Source organism: Ruditapes philippinarum, unplaced genomic scaffold (assembly GCF_026571515.1).
Source record: "Ruditapes philippinarum isolate M1 unplaced genomic scaffold, ASM2657151v2 ctg7314_1_1_1_1, whole genome shotgun sequence".
Classification (NCBI taxonomy): Eukaryota; Metazoa; Mollusca; class Bivalvia; order Venerida; family Veneridae; genus Ruditapes; species Ruditapes philippinarum.
The window spans coordinates 37716-44946 of record NW_026862031.1 but is presented as its reverse complement, the minus strand read 5'-3'; positions in this window follow the sequence as shown (position 1 = coordinate 44946).

Below are 7231 nucleotides of genomic sequence, written 5' to 3'. Positions count from 1 at the left end.
TCAATGATTGATATTCTTTTATTTTCAGATTTTAAGGGCTTCTCCTACCATAGGTATAATATTAAACTATTACAAATATAGTCGCCGGTTTCTACCGGCGACTAATAATAAAACATTTCCAATCGATCTTCGTAATGCACAATCACTATACATGAAAACTTGGACGTAGCTTTGTTTTATCCAAAATCTTTGAAAGGCATTTTTGAATATAAATACATGTATATATTTAACTCATTTGAATATGCTTGATATGCTGACATACCAAAGACCCTTTTAGGCATATCTAGGCATACCAGTAACTCGATTTTGTAAATGAAAGAAAATTATAAAATAAGATTCTTTTACTTTAATGTGTTAGAAACGTTCTACGGTAGTTACAATGGAATCCCTGTTTAAGGGATAAATTATTATCGAAAGTTGTTGAAAAATTCGGCTAATACTTTACTTTGTTTGGCTTGAAAATATATAAACTCAGGTTCAACCTCTTTATGTGGCAAAAAGGCACTGTTGCGCCGCATAAAAGCAATTTTTGCCTTATGCATTGCGCCTAGCCGCATAAACGTGTTCACCACTATTATGCGAGGGAAATCACCGCATCAATGACTTTGAACCCGTTTATGCGGCAGGGCTTCTATGCGGCGTCATAGTGCTTTTATTCGGCTGCGAAGCATCCAAGTCTTATATGATTTTATATAACACACATGATTTACTGCGGCACGACACAATTTATTTGCGAGTTCCCAATAAAAACACAAATAAATAAAAAATGTCTCGTACATAATTTTAACACTTTGGGGCACATTTTAAATTTCTCGCATTGTTGCAAAACATTTTTATTTTTCATTTTTGTCAAATGAAAGAAAGTATTTTCTCATGTCCGTAAACATCCACTGTATTAAATAGTAATAAGACACATCAAGCAGTAACGATATGAATTAACGCGGCTTATATTTAATTTCATTTTGTTACCGATATAATTCTGTTATAGAGAATAATAGGTCAATTGGTGCCGTGGATGCATCCACGGCACCAATCTATTATTCTATTAATCCTGTCACCGTTTTTTTTAAAAGAAATTTATTAGGCAAACTACCTTTAATCACACTATCGAAAATGTTTCTATATAAACAAAGAAGGCCCGAAGCGTGCATTATTCTACAACAATGCACTCGCCGTTCTTATTATTTTCACATTGAGGGCGCCATTTTGTTTGAAAAATGTGATAAAAAAAACAACAATTTTTTGTCGAATTTTGTTGTGAAAACTATCTAGAATGAAACAAAATGGTCTAACTTAGAACACCAATATCTTTTATTCAGTCGTTAACGCTGTACAGACGTTTGAAGTATTGTTTACGTGACGTCACAATGTAGCGCCATACAGCACGTGCAAAGCAATCAAATCAAGTACGCTATTTTAATGTCGCAAACGAGTTAAGGTTTACATTTATTCACTTTTAATAATTTTTATTTCGCTTGAAAAATTATAGAGTGAAATAAAATAAACAAACAAAGTTTTATCAACGTTTCCAAAATTCGTTCTTCTACACACATAAGATTTAACGACCACTGGAACGGCCTCTATTGGAAATAATTACATTTTTTCTTGAAAAGTAGTCCGACAAACCATGCATATCACGTGATCAAGTGCCGTAGATCAGTAAAAATATACGGCACCTTGTTATCGGGCCAAAATTGATACAAGTGACAGGATAAAATGCGAAATATGTATTTGTGAAAGGTAGTTTTGTTACAAATATAAATGGAAACCAATCGGTCAATGTGCCTGATTCGATTTGACTTTTCCACCAAGTGCGACATTTAGCGTCAAGGGGTTGCGACATTTAGCGCCAATCGATTTTTGTGCGACATATAGCGGCAACGTTGCGACATTTAGCGGTAGGCGATTGCGACATTTAGCGTTGATTGCGACATATAGCGTCAGCGTTGCGACATTTAGCGTTAGTTGCCACATATAGCGGCGTTGCGACATATAGCGTTGCTACAAACAATAAACCGTTACGATACCTGATATTTGACAACGATAACGGGAACAAAATTCTGAAAAAAATAGTAATCAAGTGTAGCCAAAGGGGGAAAACTCATGCCGAACGTTGCGGCAAATGGCGGATGTCACTCCTTGTCTTTTTTTTATAATACCGTAAAATTTGACCAGTTTTAAAAGTAACAGATTGGGTTCAAGTGATAATATATTGTTTGAGGCCATATGCTCGGATAATACTAAGATATTTAGATGTAGCAGAAACGTTTTTGAAAACCGTTACACGATCGAAAATATGCGCCACAATCTGCGGTCCCGATCTCGAGTTCCTATGCTTCAATACTCCCCCATTCATGCAAGTTTGCCTTGATGATGAATATATAAGAACATAATTATATGCTTCAAATGTTAAAATGTAAACTCAATACACTTTGGACAGGCATTCTTAAGCATTTGAGCAGATAAGTTTATTGTAATAAAGGCCCCTGTGACCTTGACCTTGTACCCAATGACCTCAAAATCAATAGGCGTCATCTAATAACCATGACTAACCTCCAAGCCAAATATGAAGAGTGTGGGTCAAAGGATTTTAGGTAATTGGGTGGACAAGCTATAATGACAAATGCACCTTGCCAGTTTTGTAGTCACAGGCCCATTGGTTGTCTGAAACTGTTTTGACATACACGCCAGGTTAATATGACCGTAACCTTTGAACCCTTGACCCAAAAAGCAATAGAAATCATCTACTGGCCAAGACCCTAATACATCTGTAAAAATTGAGGGCCAATACCTATTGGATGGATGTCAAGTTATTGTTTGTAAACAATTTTGACATTTAATGTGACCTTGACCTTTGGCCCATAAAACAATTGGCTTCATCTACAGGTCATAACTAATCTCCATACCAAGTTTGAAGTTCATAAAGCAAGGTGTTCTTAAGTTATTGACTGGAAACAGTTTTGTCTTCAGACTGACTGATAAAAGAACCAACCGACCAACAATTATGTGATGCAATTAGTCACTTAGTGCAATATATCCCCACTTCTACTATGGGGGCATTACTATGTTAGTTTACATTATTATACAGTTTATTAGGCTGTCAATCATAAAGATATTTGAAAAGTCTTACCAAGACAAGAGGAAGTTTTTCAAATACATATCTACAAATTGATTTATCATCACACAATGCTCCATGTAAAATGTCATGGGAGATTCTGCACAACAAAGAATCGGAAATTTTGATTCATTAGCCCACTGAAACAAGAAATAACACATATTTATAAATTGTGAATGTTTGATGAAATTGTACAGTCTAGTATATAATTATGTGATAAACTGATAATCCATGAGACATAAGTTATTACAGGTGGCATGTAGATTTAATTATGACGTCATGACTAAACTCTTGCATACTAATGAATAAATGTTTTATGTTTATTTTTTCTGGTAAATGTGTATCAAAATACCCTTGTTATTAATATGAGGCTGACATATTTGAAACAATGAACAAGAGGACCATGATAGCCCTGAAAACCTCACCTGTATAAAGAAACTTTTCACGACAAGGAACAAGTTTTAATATTGTAAACTATAAACAAAAGCAGATACAAAATCTAAATCTTAAACTGATGTCACAAAGTTTATATTTGTATCCGAAAAAATGCATGTGTATAAACATCAGTTTTTTATATATACATATAAAGAACATAAATGACCCCCACCCCGGGCGAGGCCAATTTTGACCCCAGGGCTTTTATTTGAACAAACTTGATAGACACTCACTAGAAGATGTTTTATGCCAAATATCTAAGCTCTACCTCTTTGGGTTTTTTAACACTCATCAAAAAATGTTTCATCCTTAAAATCTATTTAGCTTGAACGCCTTGGGTTTTTTAAAAGAAGATTTTTTAAAATTTTCAATTATAATACACATTAAATTTTATTTGAACAAACTTAAAAGACACTGACTAGAATATGTTTTATGCTTAGTATCTAAACTCTAGCTCTGGGTTTTTTAAAAGAAGATTTTTTAAGTTTTTACTATACACCATACAGGGAAAAACAATGACCCACCCTCCCTAATTTTGACCCCAGTGCTTTTATTTGAACAAACTTGGTAGACACTTAGTAGAAGATGTTTCATGCTTAGTGAAGCTAAAAGTTTTTAGGCAAATCAATGTATCCCAGGGGCAGGGCCAATTTTAACCCCAGGGCTTTTATTTGAACAAACTTGGTAGACACCCATAAGAAGATGTTTCATGCTAAATATCTTAGCTCAAGCTCTTTGAGTTCTTTAAAAGAAGATTTTTTACAGTTTTTACTATATGCATATAGGGAAAATCAGAGACCCCCTGAGGTGGGGCCAATTTTGACCCAAAGGCTTTTAATTGAACAAACTTGGTAGACACTCATTACAAGATGTTTCATGCTAAATATCTTAGCTCTAGCTCTTTGGGTTTTTTAGAAGAAGATATTTAAAGTTTTTTCTTTTGGTTGCCATGGCAACCAGAGTTCTGCATGGAATTAAATTCTTTGAACAATTTTTTAAGGTGACCACCAAAGGAACATTCCTGTGAAGTTTGGATGAAATTGGCTTAGTGGTTTATGAGGAGATGTTATTTAAAGTAAAAGTTTACGGACGCCGGACGGATGCCGGACAAAAAGCGATCACAAAAGCTCACCCTGTCACAAAGTGACAGGTGAGCTAACAATTCTGACTTTACCATCGCAAACACACAAATAAACAGGAGGCACTCCAAAGGGTTGTAAATGTCCAAGGATGAAGACATGTCATTTAGTAACAAGAGCTGTATATAGGCCCCCAGAGTGGGGCCAGTTTAAACCTCAGGGCTTTTTTTTTAACAAACTTGGTCGACACCCATTTGAAGATGTTTCATGCTAAACATAAAGGTCTAACACGTTGAGTTTTTAAAAAAAAAAATTAAGTTTTAACTATACACATATAGTTAAAAGAAATGGAACCCCTAGGGCAGGTCCAGTTTTGACCCCAGGGCTTTTATTTGAACAAACTTTGAAGACATTCACTAGAAGATGTTTCATGTTTAATATCTAAACTCTAGCTATTTGTTTTTTTTTCAAAGAGGATTTTTAAGTTTTTGCTATACACATATAAGGAAAATTAATGTCCCCCGGGGAAGGGCCAATTTTGACCCTAAGGCTTTTATTTGAACAAACTTTGAAGACACTAACTGGAAGATGTTTCATGCTTAATGTCTAAACTTTAGCTATTTGGATTTTTTTAAAGAAGAATTTTTAAGTTTTTGCTATACACATAAATAAAATCAATGACCCCCTGGGCGGGGCCAATTTTGACCCCAGGGCTTTTATTTGAACAAACTTTGTAGACACTAACTAGAAGATGTTTCATGCTTAGTATCTAAACTCTAGCTATTTGGATTTTTTCAAAGAAGATTTTTTTTAAAGTTTTTGAAATACACATTTAAGGAAAATTAATGACCCCCGGTGCAGGGCCAATTTTGACCCCAGGGCTCTTATTTAAACAAGTTTGGTAGACACCCATTAGAAGATGTTTCATGCTTAATATCTTAGCTCTAGCTCTATGGGTTCTTTAAAAGAAGATTTTTTAAGCTTTTACTATATGCATATAGGGAAAATCAATGACCCCCGGGGCGGGGCCAATTTTGACCCCAGGGCTTTTACTTGAACAAACTTGATAGATACTCATTAAAAGATGTTTCGTGCTTAATAACTTAGCTCTAGCTCTTTAGGTTCTTTAAAAGAAGATTTTATAAGTTTTTACTATATGCATATAGGGAAAATCAATGACCCCAAGGGGCCGAGCCAATTTTGACCCCAGGGGTTTTATTTGAACAAACTTGATAGACACTCACTAGAAGATGTTTTATGCCAAATATCTAAGCTTTACCTCTTTGGGTTTTTTAAAAGAAGATATTTTAAGTTTTTTTCTATTGGTTGCCATGGCAACCAGAGTTCTGCATGGAATTAAATTCTTTGAACAATTTTTGAAGGTGACCACCAAAGGAACATTCCTGTGAAGTTTGGATGAAATTGGCTCATCGGTTTATGAGGAGATGTCATTTAAAGTAAAAGTTTACGGACGACGGACGGAGGGACGGACGCCGGACGGACGCCGGACGAAAAGCGATCACAAAAGCTCACCCTGTCACTTTGTGACAGGTGACCTAAAAAATTATTTTCAAGTTAATAAAAAGTACATTTTTTTCAAATCCATGTTACAGGTAGCATGAATACAGGTAGAGACTTTGGAGAGTGACCTCAATTATGCTCTCAAACAAGTGTATAAAGTTTCAACTTAAAGTCAGTTCGCAAACATTTATGTAAAATGAAAATGTCAAAGAGAGGCAAAATTCTGTCAAAATGCTTAATAGAGTTACCTCCTCCTGTCTACAGTCTGGGGGCATGATGGTGAATAAGTGTGCAAAGCCATATATCAATACACTTTGAAATTATTTGTGGTGGTACGCAACCTTAAACATAAATTCTGAGTAAAAAAAGGGGCATATTCTGTCAAAATGCTTGATAAAGTCAGTAACCTCCTCCTGTCTACAGGTTGTGGTCATGATGGTGTATAAGTGTGCAAAGTAATAAAGCCACATGTCAAAGGACTTTCTTAATAATTGAGGTGTTACACAAACTTAAACATAAATTCTAAGTCGAAAAAGGGGCATAATTCTGTCAAAATGCTTGATAGAGTTACCTCCTCCTGTCTGCAGGTTGTGGTCATGATGGTAAATAAGTGTGCAAAGTAATAAAGCCATATGTCAATGGACTTTGAATATATTGGGGGAGTTATGCAAACTAAAGCATACATTCTAAGTCGAAAAAGGGGTATAATTCTGTCAAAATGCTTAATAGAGTTACCTCCACCTGTCTACAGATTGGGGGTGGGGGTGGTTGTGATGGTGAATAAGTGTGCAAAGTAACAAACCATATGTCATTGGACTTTGAAAATATTTGAAGTGGTACGTCGCAAACTTAAACATAAATTCTAAGTCAAAAAGGGGCATAATTCTGTCAAAAAGCTTGATAGAGTTACCTCCTCCTGTCTACATGTTGCGGTCATTATGGTGAATAAGTGTGCTAAGTATTAAAGCCATATGTCAATGGACTTTGAATATATTTGGGGTGGTACGCAAACTAAAGCATAAATTCTAAGTCTAAAAAGGGGCATAATTTTCTCAAAAATCTTGATAGAGTCACCTCCACA